Below are 16,918 nucleotides of genomic sequence, written 5' to 3'. Positions count from 1 at the left end.
CCAGGGGGCCCTTGATTGCTGTGTCTTTGGAGGAGCCCAGCATCATCCCCGCCTTGGAGCAGCCCTTCATGGCGCCAAGCTGGAGGAGCCCTTCCCTGTTACACCTGCCCGTCGGAGCGCTTGGTGGTGCTGCCCGTCTGTCCTTGGAGCCCTGCGTGGCGCCCATGCAGGAGAGCTGCACTGTGCTGTCCCGGAGGAGGCCTTGGTCATCCCTACCCTGGAGGAGCCCTTCACCGTGTTGCAGCGGAGGAGCTTTTTCCTGCTAGGCCCTCAGGGAGCTCTTCTGTGCGTGTCAGCGGAGCAGCCCATCATCATGCAAGCCCTGGAGGAGCCCCTCCAGGTGTGGCATTGGAGGAGCTTTTGATGACGGTGGCCCCAGAGGAGCTGTTCCGCACGCTGGGTGGGTCTCCTTGCAGCCCTTCAGCACGCTGCCCTGGAGGAGCCCTTCACTGCCGTTGTGCCTGGTGAGCTCTTCATCACCCCTGTGGGGGAGGAGCCCTTGAGCGTGGTGCCTCGTGAGAGAGTTTTGGGCTTTGGTGAGTGCCGCCGGAGCGGCAGGCAGGCGCCCCTCTGCAGACCGTGGGGTAAGTATTGTCTGGTAAGTGTGGTCTGGGTTTTTCTGTTGTCTGGTGCTGTGCGTCCTTTCTGCCGTACTGCATTGGCCGTGTGGTACTTTGTCTTGTATTGTTAGTGGGTATGTTTTACTCTGCGTCTTGTATCATACGGTATTTAGAGGTCTGTACTGCAGGGTGCATTGTGTTGTAGCATCTGCTTTGGTATTTACGGTATTGTATGAGTTGTGATGTATTACGGTATGGTATGCATCATCTGCATCGTATGGATCATCGTGTTTCTGTGTGTTAGAATATGTAGTCCTTTGGGTATTATTTTGACTTGTGTATGGTATGGGATGGGATTTCATGTCATCTGTGTATTCTATTTTGTATTTTGGTAAGTGTCGTAGGCTCTTCATGGTATCTGTTGTACTGTATGATTGGGGTTTGGTATCGATGTTCTTGTACGTACGGTATGGTGTGTGTTTATGGTCTGGAATGTATCCTAGGTTAAGTATCCTCTGTATCACTGTGGGTATTGTATTGTTTGTACGTATTCTCTGTACAGATTTTTGTGTTATATATTTGATGTGTTGTATGTGTTGCATTTCGTATACTCCATGTATTGTGTTCTGGTTTATATCCTATTGCACACTGTAGGTATGGAATGGCATTAATTGTATCCCATGTAGTTTGCACTGTATCGTCTGTTTTATTGGTTGTGTGGTATTTTATGGTATGTACTGTACAGCATTGAATGTATTGGAGGATTTGTATCTTCCCTTGCATTGTATGTATTTTATTTTCTAACATACTGTGTATGGCAATTTTTCTTTGGTAATGTAATATTTATTGTATTTTGGGTTGCTTTTTATGTATTTTGTAGAGAAACTTATTTTTCTTTGTAATGTATTGTATTTTGTGGTATTTTTGAGCATTATTTTGTGCGTTTTTCTGTATGGTATGGCGTGCTCCTTCTTGTAGAGGACATACTGTGTTTTTTGGCACTGTAGATTTTGTGATGTACTTGGCATTGTAATGTGTTTTGTGTTTTGTAGTACCTGTGTGTGTATTGTAATGGATTTGGGGCTGGATTGTCTGTCTTGTATTTTGTCTTGTGATTCCTTGTCTGTCGGTTGTGTGTAGTGTTATCTGACAGGTGTGGTTTGCACCGTCGGGTAAGGTCTGTAGGTTATGGTGTGGTCTGTAGGGTATTGTCTGTCTTGTATCGTGGGTACGGTATTGTATGGTATGGTTTGTAACGTCTGCCTCCGCGGAGGAGCCCTTCGCCTTGGCTGCGCCGCCGCGGAGGAGCCATCGTCGCCCCGCCCCGGAGGAGCTCTGCACGGCACATCCCAGCTCTTCTTGGAGGCCTCGATCACGCCGCCGCGGAGCATCCCTGGGCTCACTGCACGTTGCCCGAGGAGCCGCTCGTCATCGGGGCTCGGCCTTGCAGGTCTTGTGTTGGTTGTCTTTTTCCCTGCGGAATGGTATTTCTTGTGTTCTGATGTCTTGTATTATTGGTGCTGTGTACCTTTGTGACTTGAATTGTGTTGTAGTGTGTTTTGTATGGTGGGATGGTTCCCGTAATATAGGTGGTTATGGCCTGTTAGTTATTGTACGTACTGTGTGTGTTTGGATTGATTTATGGGATGTATTCTGTTCTGCATTGTCTGGAATTGTCTGCTTTCTGGTATATTGCGTTTTATCTATAGTGTATTTCCTTTTGTGTGCTGGCATCTGTATATTGCATCTTGTAGTGTGGATCGTATTTTGTATTGTGTTGTGTGTAGTGTGTTTCATGGATGGTAGGTGTGTTGTGTACTGTACGGTGTGTTGTGTAATCTAGGGAATGGCCTATGTGGAATCCCGTGTATTGCATCATCTTGTCTATCTTGTGCTGCATTGTGTTTGACACTGCCCTGCCTGTATTGTCTGGTATGGATTGTATTGTTCTTTGTGTTGTGCTGGAGTTAATATGGTATGGTTTGTCATGTATTGTGTGGCATGTATTTTTGTATCTTTGTTTATTGCTATATTTTTGTATCTGTTTTATTGCCATGACTTGTATGTATCGTCGGTGTTGGGTTTACTCTCTCCTATAGTATGTATTGCCTTTTCTGTCTGGTCTGTAATAGTATGGTAAGGTGTCTAATAATAATATATGGGACTGTCAGTATGGATTTGTCTGTATTGTATGGTCTGTTTTGCAATGTGTGGCTCCCCGGAGGAGCAGTTCAGCGTGTGCTGGCAGAGGAAGGCCCTGATCAGGCCCGCCCCAGAGGGGCTGTGCCCCACGCTGGTTGGGTGTTGATGCTGCCCTTCATCCCGTGGTGCTGGAGGAGCCCTTGACCGCGGTCCCACCGCAGTGGATCTCTTTGTTACGCGTTGCGTGTTTCCGTGGAGACCTTTGCCGTGGTGACCCAGAGGAGGCGGTCACAGGTGGCAGCGGAGGAGCAGTGTCCCGGGAGGCCCTCAGGAGCTGTGCTGTGGGTGGCAGCGGAGCAGCCCACCATCATGCCAGCCGCAGAGGAGCCCTTCAGCGTCGGAAGGCTGTGGAGGAGCCCTTGAGCATGTGGCACTGGAGGAGCCCTTGGTGACCCTGGCCCCAGAGAGCAGCTGTTCCCCACGCTTGGTGGGTCTCCTTGCAGCCCTTCCGGACGCTGTACCCAGAGGAGCTCTTCATCTGCCACGGCAGAGGATGCCGTTTTCATCGTGACTCCCGAGGAGCACCTGGTTGTGCGGCTCTGCAGGGGGTCCTCATTGCATGGTCGAGCTGCTGTTGGAGCCCTTCCTTCCGTGTGCTGAGCGGCAGGAGCTGTTCCCCAGCCTGCCCCAGAGGTGCCCTTTGCCCTGTGGGCATGCAGGAGCCCTCCTTGCTCGTGCTGGGCCAGGGGGCCCTTGATTGCTGTGTCTTTGGAGGAGCCCAGCATCATCCCCGCCTTGGAGCAGCCCTTCATGGCGCCAAGCTGGAGGAGCCCTTCCCTGTTACACCTGCCCGTCGGAGCGCTTGGTGGTGCTGCCCGTCTGTCCTTGGAGCCCTGCGTGGCGCCCATGCAGGAGAGCTTCACTGTGCTGTCCCGGAGGAGGCCTTGATCATCCCTACCCTGGAGGAGCCCTTCACCGTGTTGCAGCGGAGGAGCTTTTTCCTGCGAGGCCCTCAGGGAGCTCTTCTGTGCGTGTCAGCGGAGCAGCCCATCATCATGCAAGCCCTGGAGGAGTCCCTTGAGCGTCAGAGCGCTCTGGAGGAGCCCTTGAGCGTGTGGCATTGGAGGAGCTTTTGATGACGGTGGCCCCAGAGGAGCTGTTCCGCACGCTGGGTGGGTCTCCTTGCAGCCCTTCAGCACGCTGCCCTGGAGGAGCCCTTCACTGCCGTTGTGCCTGGTGAGCTCTTCATCACCCCTGTGGGGGAGGAGCCCTTGAGCGTGGTGCCTCGTGAGAGAGTTTTGGGCTTTGGTGAGTGCCGCCGGAGCGGCAGGCAGGCGCCCCTCTGCAGACCGTGGGGTAAGTATTGTCTGGTAAGTGTGGTCTGGGTTTTTCTGTTGTCTGGTGCTGTGCGTCCTTTCTGCCGTACTGCATTGGCCGTGTGGTACTTTGTCTTGTATTGTTAGTGGGTATGTTTTACTCTGCGTCTTGTATCATATGGTATTTAGAGGTCTGTACTGCAGGGTGCATTGTGTTGTAGCATCTGCTTTGGTATTTACGGTATTGTATGAGTTGTGATGTATTACGGTATGGTATGCATCATCTGCATCGTATGGATCATCGTGTTTCTGTGTGTTAGAATATGTAGTCCTTTGGGTATTATTTTGACTTGTGTATGGTATGGGATGGGATTTCATGTCATCTGTGTATTCTATTTTGTATTTTGGTAAGTGTCGTAGGCTCTTCATGGTATCTGTTGTACTGTATGATTGGGGTTTGGTATCGATGTTCTTGTACGTACGGTATGGTGTGTGTTTATGGTCTGGAATGTATCCTAGGTTAAGTATCCTCTGTATCACTGTGGGTATTGTATTGTTTGTACGTATTCTCTGTACAGATTTTTGTGTTATATATTTGATGTGTTGTATGTGTTGCATTTCGTATACTCCATGTATTGTGTTCTGGTTTATATCCTATTGCACACTGTAGGTATGGAATGGCATTAATTGTATCCCATGTAGTTTGCACTGTATCGTCTGTTTTATTGGTTGTGTGGTATTTTATGGTATGTACTGTACAGCATTGAATGTATTGGAGGATTTGTATCTTCCCTTGCATTGTATGTATTTTATTTTCTAACATACTGTGTATGGCAATTTTTCTTTGTTAATGTAATATTTATTGTATTTTGGGTTGCTTTTTATGTATTTTGTACAGAAACTTATTTTTCTTTGTAATGTATTTTGTGGTATTTTTGAGCATTATTTTGTGCATTTTTCTGTATGGTATGGCGTGCTCCTTCTTGTAGAGGACATACTGTGTTTTTTGGCACTGTAGATTTTGTGATGTACTTGGCATTGTAATGTGTTTTGTGTTTTGTAGTACCTGTGTGTGTATTGTAATGGATTTGGGGCTGGATTGTCTGTCTTGTATTTTGTCTTGTGATTCCTTGTCTGTCGGTTGTGTGTAGTGTTATCTGACAGGTGTGGTTTGCACCGTCGGGTAAGGTCTGTAAGTTATGGTGTGGTCTGTAGGGTATTGTCTGTCTTGTATCGTGGGTACGGTATTGTATGGTATGGTTTGTAACGTCTGCCTCCGCGGAGGAGCCCTTCGCCTTGGCTGCGCCGCCGCGGAGGAGCCATCGTCGCCCCGCCCCGGAGGAGCTCTGCACGGCACATCCCAGCTCTTCTTGGAGGCCTCGATCACGCCGTCCTGGACGAGTCTTGCTCCATATGCGGCCTTCACCGTGCAGCCCCAGAGGATCCAATTTTCATCCCTTCTTCGGAGTGTGGTTGTTATATTATTTTTTATTGGATCATCTTTTGTGTTTTATATGCTGTTTTGTATTGCATTGTATTTATGGTGTTTTATTAATGATATTTTATCTTGTATTTTATCTGTCATTTTGTGCATCATGTGTATTGTGTTAGTTGTGAATATGGGATGTAGCTTGTTGTAGTGTGTAATGTATTGTGTATCATTTTTTGGATTGTAATTACTTTTATACTGATGTTTATCTGGTTGGTATTTTATGGTTTGTCATATATTGTGTGGTATGTATTTTGCTGTATTTTTTATTGTTTCGTCTTGAACGTTTTGTAATTATTATATATATTGTATTTTACTGTTTGGTTTGATACTTATCATATCGTGTATGTTGCATTTTATGTATGGTATGTATTTTATTTTCTCTCTGTTATGCATTGCATGGTAAGGTATGTAATATATGGTTTTTATTGTATTGCCTGTCGTGTGTATCGTATTTTGTCGTACATATCGTATGTTTGCCCATGTATGCCTGTCTGGATGAGGCATTTACTCGTTTGCTCTGGAGGTGCCCTTCACCACATTGTAGTGAAGGATTCCTCAACCACACTGCACCAGAGGAACAGTTCACCGTGTCATGCCAGAGGAGCATGTCATCATCCCCACCCAGAGGGGCTGCTCCCCACGCTGGTTGGGTCTTCTTGTAGCCCTTCAGCACACTCTCCCCGAGGAGCCCTTCCCTTTGCTGCTCAGTAGGAGGCCTTCATTGTGCTGCCCGGACGAGTCCTTCCTCACACCGCCCTGGAGGAGCTGTTCACCACACTGCCTCAGAGGAGCCCCTCATCATGGTCCCCTGGAAGTGCGCTTCATCACTCTGCTGCAGAGGAGGCCTTCACTGCACCACTCCAGAGCAGCTCTTCATCATGCTGTGCTGGAGGAACTCACAGTTTCAGTGTCCTGGAGCAGGCTTTCACCGTGCCAATTCTGCAGCGATCCCTATCAGCCCCATATCACACCTCCACAGAAGAGCCCCTCATTGTGCCGTTTCAGCCTTTCATCACAAGAAGCCCAGAGGATCAGCTTGTCGCACCATCCTGGAGGAGCCCTTCACTGTGCTGATCCGTAGGACCCCTTTGATATGAGGAAAGCAAAAAAGAAAGCCAGAAGCTATTTGCTTTTGAATGAGGAAACCCTGATACAGGGAGGAAAAAAAACCCAACCGAAACCAAAACGGTTAACCTGGACAGTGTTACCACAAGGTTTTAAAACCAGCCCCACTATCTCTGGGAATCAATTGGCCTGAGAACTTGAAACCTGGACTCTGCCCTCACTAGGAGGAATTTTACTACAATCTGTAGGTGACCTTTTCATAGCTACAAGGATGAAGGAAGACTGTGTACTATGGACTGTCAGTTTGCTTAACTTCCTGGGACTTAGTGGATATCGGGTATCTCAACAGAAAGCTCAACTGGTCCAGAAGCAAGTGACCTACTTAGGATTTGGTATTCCTGAAGAACAACAGAGCTGAGAACGGAAAGAGGCCATCTGTCGCACACGTGAACCCAGAATGGCAAAAGAACTCCAAACTTTCCTTGGAATGACAGGTTGGTGCCAATTATGAACCACGAACATTGTGAATCCAGCCTCTTTTCTCAGTGGGACCATATCAGAGCCTTTAACCTGTGACTGTCTGGAGATCATGGAAGCCATTTTCTCCAGTAGACCTGACTTAAAAGAAGAACCACTTGAGAATGCAGAAGGCACCTGGTTCATGGATGGAAGCAGCTTCATAAAACAGGGAAAACCGTAAGGCAGGATACACTGTGATCACCACTGACGAAGTAATAGAAACTAAATCGTTGCCAGTAGGGACTTCTGCTCAGAAGGCTGAAATAATTGCCTTGACCAAAGTTTTAGAACTGGCAAAAGGGAAAAAGGTTAAGATTAGAAATATGCTTTTGGAGTAGTACATGCTTATGCGCCATATGGAAAGAACGAGGATTATTCACAGCACAAAGAAAACAAAACATGTGGAGGAAATTTTAAGGCTGCTAGAAACCATAAAACTCCCTGAAAAAGTAGCCATCATGCATTGTTGAGGGCATCAAAATGGTAACACTGAACAGGAAATTGGAAATAATTTGGCAGATTGAAAGGCCAGACAGGCGGCAGAAATGGCAACCATAGCATTAGCTTTGGTCCCAGATGGTAAAACTTTCAATCTTAAACTCAGATTTGAAACCTAAATATTCAAAGGAGGATCAAAAATTGATTAATGATCTAAAGGGTAATAAAGAAAAATATGGATGGGTTTATTTTCCAGATGGGCAAATAACAGTGCCTTCCAACATACAATAGAAGTTACATTTAGGTGAACATAAGAAAACATTGGGGAGCAGATGCCCTATACAAGCAGTTAAATTGAAAAACCAGTAAGATGACTATGCTGTTTACTAAAAAAACCCCAAACAAAACAAAAACCACAATCCAAACACATCAAGTAAAATTAAAAATGGAGTTATAGTGAAAGGTAATAGTCCAGGACAACACTGGCAAATAGATTTTTCTGAACTCCCAAGAAAAGGGGGGTGTTGGTACTTATTAGTGTTAACAGATACCTTCTCAGGTTGGCCAGATGCATTCCCATGCAGAAGTAATAAGTGTTACTGAATGAAATAATTTCTCAATCTGAAGTGCTGACAGTGAAACATGATGTTGGCCTCACATGGGGGATTGAGCACAGTTGTGAATTATAGTTGTTGTACACACATAGGTGAAACAGGAAAAATAAATGTAGATTTAGGAATAATATTGCAATAATTAAGTATTTTGCAGGAGATATGAAAAGACAATGCTTCTTTAGACTTTGAAGAAATATGGAACAAGCTTACTTCATGGTTACTAAGGTTCAAATGGTTAAAACAATTACTTGCATTGATCATACAAATAGACTGGCAGTTGCATATTCTATATAGTCCACAAGCAAGTGGTCAAGTAGAGAAGATGAATCACTTAAGTAAATTACAAAACTAGGTCAGGAGGTCGAATTACCTTGGCCTCGATCATTGTCTTTAGCACTTTTTAAAATCGGGACCAAACCCAGAATTGAGGAGGGATTAAGTTCTTTTGAAATAGTATATAGGAAACCATATATGATACAGGCGGGGGGCATCCATTTAGATTGGGAATGAAATAGTAACTAATTATGTTATCAGCCTACAAAAACAGCTGCGGGAATTGGTCCTAGGGACCAGAGCTCGAGGTCTGGATGGGCCTGTACACAACATTAAACCGGCTCATTATATATTTCCAATGAAAGGATGGACACTGATTATCAACATGGTTGGATTATGGGTAGGGACTGTAGGTGCATACTTGGCCAAAACCCTTTAAGGGAATGGCATGATATAGCAAAAGAATTTGCACAGGTAAAAGAAAAGGGGGGAATTGATATGAGGAAAGCAAAAAAAAAAGCTAAAGGAGTCCTAGCCCTCAGGCAATGTTAAGTAGATAACATTCTTACAGAAAACAGGATAGATAGTAAACTAATCCCTGTCTTTGAGATAAAGGGGGAGACATACCAGCTAAAGGACTTACTTTCTGGGACATCTTAACAGACACAAAAGTTCCAATTAACAAAACAAACAGGTAAAAGGCCGACTCTATAACCTGGAGAGGAACCGAAGGGCCAAAGAGCATGCACAGGAAGCCAAGTTGAAAAATTAATGAAGAGGAAGGAGACATCTGGACTTTGCTTAACAGCGGGACACTGCAAGAGGACCACATACTTCTCTCCTTGAATAATTCTAAGAATCACACCTATTCCCCGAACTAATTGTAATAACCCAGCCCTTCCAAATGAATATGTATGGTTTTTTGTAATAAATATCTGGCTACTTGCCAGAGACGGTGTGCAAGCTTTGTGAAGAAATCCCCTTGCACCCCGGCTGGAATAAACATGCCTGCTTTATAACTCTTTCTGAGTTGTAGAGTTTGTTTCCGCGCTTCACCTTCATCATGCAGATCCATAGGGAGCCCCTCATCATGTCAACCTGGAGGCGCCCCACATCACAGAGTAACTCCTCATTGTTCAGACTCGAGGAGCCCTTCACTGCGCTGTCTTGAAGAAGCCTTTCATCACACCACGCTGGGTGAGCCCCTCCTTGCACCGCCCCAGAGGACCCCCTCATTATGCCACTTGGAGTAACTTTTCAATGTGCAGTCTTGGAGGAGCCCTTCAGTGTTCTGTCAGCTCTTCTTGGAGCCTTTGTCACACTGCCCCAGAGGAGCCCTACACTGTGCTGCCCCAAGAGGAGCCCCTCATTGTGCTCTGTCAAAGGAGCCCCTCATAGCACCTCCCCGGAGGAGCCCTTCACCATGCTGCCCGTTAGGAGTCCTTCATTGTGCACCGGACTCTTCTTGGAGTACTTCATCATTGTCCCCCAGAGGAGTCCTCCCAGGCCCTTATGGAGGAGTCCTTCGTCAGGCCACACTGGGGGGGTCCTTCATCATGCCAGTCTGGAGGAACTCTTCACTGTCCCTCCTGGCTCTTCTTGGAGTTTGTCACTGTGCCACCCCTGACAAGGCCTGCATGACGCTGCCTGCCTCTTTTTGGGAGTCCTGCACTGTGCCACCCAAGTCTTCTTGGAGTCCTTCCTGTGCTGCCCAGCTGTTCTTGGGAGTCCTTCTCCATGCCACCCTGGAGTAGCCTTTCTCTGTGTGACCTGGCTTTTCTGGAGTCCTTCACTGCGCCACCCAGGTCTTGTTCATCACAGCCTCCTGGAGGGTTCCTTCACCACCCTGCTTTAGGGGGTTGTTCACTGTCTGACTCTCCTGCTCTCTTCATCACCTGTGATTTTTCGGAGTGTTTCTCCAGGGAGCCCTGGAGAGTGTCCTTCAGTACCTGTTCTTTTGGGGAACACTGCCTTGTTGGGCTTTTTTGGAGACACCCACCACATGGCTCTTTTTGGGGTGTTTCACCCTGTGGCTTTTTTCTTGATTTCTGCAATGCCTGGTGTATGTTGGAGTGCTTAATGGCACCATCGTGGAGCAGTGCTTCACTGCCTCGCTGTTTTGGAGCGCTTCCGCACCTGTCTTTTATTGGAGCTCTTCAACACGTGGCCCTGTAGTAGCCCTTCATCACCCTGCTGTGTGGAGCACTTCACTGTGTGTCTTTGGAGCGCTTCAGCGTTTGGCTTTTTCGGGATGCTACACCCCCAGATTTTATTGCTGTGCCTCAACATGTTTTCTGTGATGCATGCTTTCTGTCTGTTACCTTCCATGTTTTTCTTTTGGAACCAGCGGGTGAGCAGGTTGATGAGTTTACATGGGCTTTTTATGTTCCTTGGTGGTCTTTTGAGCTCAGGGGTGTCTTTTTCTGGGGACTGTGACCATCTTTGTGTCTTCTCTTCTGTCAGTTTTACCAAGTCCTGGTTTTGAGGGAGGTGACTTTGTGCTTTGAGCAACTTCGTGCTCAGTGTTGATTCTTATTATTCAGGATTCTTGTGGTGGCTTTATATCAGGTTTTGTTCCTCCTTCTCTTGCTCTGGATGGTATTAGGAAGGTCACTTTGGAAGCTGCAGTGCTGCCCGTCTCATTGGTGGTTTGGGGACTGTTCCTGGCAACGTGTGTTAGGGTGGAGTCTATAGAACAGGATCCTAACAGAGCGTAAGAGAGAAGAGGATCTCTGGTGAGTACAAGGGAGTAGTTTCTTGTCTTATCTCAATTCTGCTTGCTTCTGCTTAATGGTGTTGTTTTTTCAGCGCAGATGATATCCAGTGTTTTGAAAGGGGGTAGCCCAAGCACCCAGTGAGGGTCACAGCCCTGCCGACACAGGGAGCGAGGGAGAATTCAGACACCAGAAGTGATGGGTAAGTGCCTAGGTGCCTGAGTGACAAAAGCTGGAGCATCTGTTGCTACTTTTTGGAGGCCCAGGAATCCTGGGAATATCTGTATGTCCCTGTCACCAAGGTATCTGGTGTGAGGTGGTGCAGTTTCCAGGGCAGTGCAGTAGGCGTATGATGCTGTGCTGCAGAGGCAGCAGCTGGAGGGTGCTGTTGCCACAGGAAAGGCTGCCAGGCTCAGAAAAGAAGGAGCTCAGTTAAGTCTGAGCTGCTGAGTGAGTGAGTCAGTCTTCAGGGAAATTTCATGGCCTGGCTACTGTGACCCACTCTGGGGTCTTGCAGGCCATCCTCCTTTGGTAGAGGGGCAATGGTTGGAGTTTCTTTTCCTGCTCTTGCTTTATTAAAATACATACTTTATTTTCTCAGTGCCTGTTGCTGAGAATAACTGCTTTTTCTTAATCCTCTCTTAGATGTTCAGGGTCACCATTATAGTTTTTAGTTACACCTGTTTTTTTTTATTTTTCAGAGAGCCAGTGTGAAGGAGCAGGGACTGGATTTTACCTTCAGTTATCCCTGGAGGAGCTGCTGCAGAAGGAAACAAGCCTGTGGTTTTGGGAGCTGTGCCACAGGAGGACAGCTGAGCTAGAATCAGGCATGATAGCACTACATTTTTGCTTTTAGCAATAAAAATTGTAGCAAGCCACAGCTGAGACTTGGTTATTCACTGCATGGTTATCTAAACCCTGCTAACAGCTCTCAGGAGGATGATACCTCACCCCCACCTACTGCTTGTCCTTGACACATCCCACAGTTCCTGCGTGGTGAAGTCCTTATTGCTGCTGTGCCAGTGGAGCAAACAGCAGGCAGCTGATGGCTGTGGAGGTCTCGCTGCAGTTTTTAGTGCCTTCCAGTGTGTAAGAGCTTGTGCTGGAAGGGGCTGCTTCTCCTCTGCGACAGATGCTGCCTTCCAGCTTGTGCTTTTCTTTCTCTGTTTAAGCATGGCTCTTGCAAGCAAAGCTTCAGTTAGGTGCGATCCACATTCAATTCCCTCACTGAATGTTGCCAGTCAGTGTAAGTGTGAAGGCATTCTGCAGGGAGCAGCCAGGCAGGAGGCAGCAGGGTAGCCCCCACCTGAGAGGGAGCCAAGGGAGCACCCATCTCTGGAGCACCCACTGGCACCCACACTCCCTAGCCTGAGTTGTGTGGGTGGGTACAAAAAAGCCTTTCTGTTATTTTTAGTTTTTCCTGCACAACTCACTATATGGAGCGTGGGGTCTGGCCCCCTCCCTCAGCTACTCTGGTTGGACTGTCTGTTCCCTGCTGCCTGAGGGAGCCACTCAGGTCAGGACCTGGCCAGCTGCACACTTCTGCACTTAAAGGGAGTTTTTAAGTGACTTTAAGAGTCTTCTAAATTCTCCATTTAACTGTAGTCATGGGTGGCAGGCAGGCCCTGGCCAATGTAGGTACCCCTAGGTAATGTACCCCATTACTCCCTTGATGAAATCAGTTCTGTGGGCACAAAAATCCTCCATGGGGTTTCTGTTCCCATGCAAGGTCCTTGGGCTCGCTGCCTGGGCCCCTGGTTGCTGGAGCTCAGTTTAGGAGCAGACATTGGTCCCTGAAAGTGAAGCCCGTGACCATTTTTTGGTGTTTGGAGTTGGTGCAGACACAGGCTAAGGACTTGCTTGGCTACTCTGATCAGGGAACAGGAGACTGCCACCCTTCCTGGGTGGGAATCCCCCTCTTTCTGGGGATGCTGCTCACAAGTGCAGTTGAGGGCAAAGCACAGTTTTTTCTCCTGCCCTATCCAGTCATTCAGGCTGAAACACTGCTTTGCTGCTGAGAAGACCCCAAAATGTCAAAATACAGCAATGTTGCGGACCCCAAAACCTAAATCCACAAAATGGGCTGTGGCAGCTGCTGCTTTACTGCCCTTCTCAGGGACAGGGACGTGGTGATGTCTGAGAACACTGGGCAGGCCAGACCAGAAGAGGTCTCTTGGAGCTCTCAAAGTGATTTCCAGAAATGTAAAGCAATTCTTTCCCCGGTTTTTGCTTGGCACTATATTGCTTGGTGGGGGATGAGCTTTTTATTTTTTTAATAACTCAGCCTGAGGTAGATTTCCAGGTGTGGAAAATTGTGATTTGTTTGGCTTTGTCGCACCAGGAAAAGTCTAGGAAAAATAGGTGAAAGGAATATCAGGACACTCTAATAACAGGTAGTATTGCTAGCTAATCCCCAATAACTACTGCAGGTTTCAGGAGATAAATATGGGTGCAGTTTCAGAAGAAACCGTGAGATTTCAAGAGAAACTCCAAGGTTAAGCCTCTTGATGATGGAATACTGCAACTCTCTGGTCCTTTAAATTTCTTTGGCATGCTGGGAAACAAATGGATTTAGTACTTACCCTATTCTAATCTGTCATTTTGAAGAATGATTTCAGTAATTGTTTTGCCTAACAGAGGAAATTTTGATACCCTTTCCAACGTGTATATTTTAAGAGCAGCTAATGACGAGAGGATTTAAGCACTTTAATGGATTTGAATATCCTTTTGCATTAAACTTAATTGGTCGGCCTGGTAGTTTTTCTTTAGCAGAAATGGGAGAATTGACATTAGTCACTTGAGTAGGAAAACTGTGGCTAAGGGGAAAATCTAAAACATAGTTCACAATGTTGATATTTACTCCATGTTTACTCTTTTATTAGCAGGATTTGTTTCTCACTTTAAGTACACAAATAGACAAATTATTTACAAAAGCCATTTACTCCAAAAGTAGGTGGTACCACATACTTTAAAACAGGAAGCATTTGTCATCACGGTAGAAAAGACTCGATTTCAGTACACAAAAGTCCATGATATCTTATGTGTAGTTTAAATGAGTAGGTATTACTGCTACTGTCACCTGCTTTATCACAGTTATCAGTTAAGATACACCCATCCTGGAGCTGCATAAAATCAGAATAGTAAAAACAGCTCTGGGGGAAGCAATGCACAATTCATCTTGAGTTGTTGCCTCACCTTTGACCAGACAATGAGCTACTCAACTCAACCACTGACTGGCTTGTGGAAGCCTAGAGTCTGTCTCCATTGGTTGCAGAAAGACAGATCATCTCAAGATCTCTATGCTATTTTGGCCCTACTTGTACTTTATTTTGAAGTTGTACACAGGCTTGGTAAAATGTCTAGATCTGGTTCAGCAGGGTGTTTTTCTTCCCACTAGCATGCTATAGTTTTATATGGGTCCCTCTGCAAACCAAGCTGAAACACAAGTTGAAACCCATGAAATACCATCTGAACATAAGAAAACCCTTCTTTACTGCAAGGACTGTTGAACACTGGCACAGGTGGTCCAGGGAGGCTGTGGAGTCTCCATCCCTGGAGTCAGTCAAAGCCCAGCTGGACACAGTCCTGGGCAGCCTCTTCTAGCTGACCCTGCTTGAGCCGAGGGGTGGACTAGACAATCTGGAGTTGCTGTTCTCCACCTCTGTGATTTTGTGATTGATTCTTTGAAGAGCTCAGCGAATCAAGGCAGCAGAAGTTGGCCATAGCCTGGAGGTGAGAGAAGGTAACATCCCTTCAAGATGTAGCTGTGCCATTTCCAAATACATAATAAACAGAGTCAGCACTCTACATAAAACTACAGAGTGGAATGTTGATAGAATATTTTTAAGCAAGGTGTCACAGGAAGAGATGAGGTTTTCACTAGACTGTGAAGCAGTATTTACCTTTGTAGAGAATGTGCCTTTCATAAGAGCATGCTGCACATTGGACCATAGAAAGCTGGTGATCTGTAGACTTTGAGGAGCTTAATCATGAGGGGTAAACTGAGAAGATAAAGAGTGACATGAAGCAAAATGGGCTTTTTTTGCCTTCCTTCCTCTTATGAGCAGAAGGAAAAGGACACCAAATATCTTAAAGGTACAAAAGATAAGCTCCAAGGGGTTAAGAGATTTCTCTTAAGAAGAAACAAAGAGGCATCATTGCTAGGATCAGCAATCAACTCTTACATCATTGTAGTATGCTTTAATGCATTCATAGATTTTTTTTTTTTTTGTTCATCTTAAATTTTAAACAACTGTAAAATGAGTATCTACCTCCCAGATTTACAGATGGGTGAACTGAAGCACAGCATCAGTCTGAGTTACGGGGTTATACAGCAGTCCAGTGAAAAGAGTTCTGGTGGAAATACATAGTAGGCTGCTTTTAGAGGGCTCTCACCAACGGTGGGTATTCCCACAGACAAGAGAGAAGCTTCTGAGAAGGCATTATTTCCTCTTTAGCCCCTCTCCGAAATATGTGAGATTCAAACTGCAGAAAATTTATTTCAGTTTTAGGCAGTCTACCTCCTCTGTGACTGGCATTGCACTTGTTCTCAGGTCGAAATCAGAGCTAGATTTGCTTCCATTATATGTCGATCTCCATCTCGGTAACATGATCTTCTTGAAATACTTCATGGTGTTATTTTTTACAGTTACAAGACACATGGTGTTTATCATGCTGTTACTCATAGCAATGCATTCAACTATATAAAAAGCAGTAAGATAATGCTTCTCTTTCACGAAGATGGTGGGGAAAAAGTCATGGACAATTGTAAAGCCGTAGAAGGGTGCCCAGCAGAGAACGTAGGCAGTCAGGATGCACATCAGTACCATAACAGTTTTTCTTCTGCATCGAAGCCTCTTTCTGATGTGTTCTGTCTGAAATGCTGGTACGGTTTTAAACCAGAGCTCCCGTGATATCCTGGCGTAACACAAGGTCATCACAATGATAGGTGCAACAAATTCAATGCCAAAGATAAAGAGGGAGTATGATTTGTAGTACATCTGCTGGTCAGCTGGCCAAATCTGACCACAGAATATTTTCTCCTGGTTTTTCACTATAAATAACACCGTTTCAGTAGCAGAATACACAGATGGAATATCTACAAGTATGGAGACAGTCCAGACCAAGGCGATTATGAAGGTTGCTGTTTGATAATTCATGCGTGGTTTCAGTGGGTGAACAATGGCCAGATACCTGGAACAGACAAATACATCCAAAATGAAGTCTGAAGACACTTAGTCAGAACACAATTCCAAATACAAGTGGTCAGAATTAGGCAGAAGGGAATTGCTGTAGTTGATAAAAGAGAGAGCCTAGCCAACTTGTCTATGAGGAGAGTTAAGAAAATTTTCCAAAGTAAGAGCCTAGAGCTGAGTTCCTAAATCTGGGCAGAAACTCTGGAGCAAGGGGCTGAAGGGTTTGTTAGGAGGGTGGGTACTTGGCAATCTGAAAATCTGAGCATGCATTAGGGTGTCTGGGGATCGTTTTAAGACCTCAGTCCAACTCCCTCCTGTTTACAAGATTGAACTGAAAAAGTTGCAGTTTTGCGTCGTAAGCTTGTTAACACAGATCACATGTCTGGGAGTTATGGAAAGACTGGAAGAGGAGAAAGAGAGGGAGCTTTCCTATTACTGACAAATGTGTTTGCAGGACCTAGCACAACACACGGTGTCGTATCGAGGACATGCCGTGACACAGCATCTGGAAGTTCTTTGGTGGGCAGCACGTGTTCAAATGAGAGTTTGAAACATGCAGTAATATACACCTGGCCAGGTGCAGGTAAAAA

At 45.9% G+C, this 16,918-nt stretch overlaps 1 pseudogene; it reads right to left on the bottom strand.

Moving 5' to 3' along the window:
• Nucleotides 1-15,629: 15,629 nt before the first annotated feature.
• LOC141955698 (prokineticin receptor 2 pseudogene) lies at nucleotides 15,630-16,366 on the bottom strand (annotated as a pseudogene).
• Between the last annotated feature and the right edge of the window lie 552 nt (nucleotides 16,367-16,918).

Source organism: Athene noctua, unplaced genomic scaffold (assembly GCF_965140245.1).
Source record: "Athene noctua unplaced genomic scaffold, bAthNoc1.hap1.1 HAP1_HAP1_scaffold_404, whole genome shotgun sequence".
NCBI classification, from domain to species: Eukaryota; Metazoa; Chordata; class Aves; order Strigiformes; family Strigidae; genus Athene; species Athene noctua.
The sequence above is the reverse complement of the archived record's forward strand: the minus strand, read 5'-3'. Positions and strand labels throughout refer to the sequence as shown.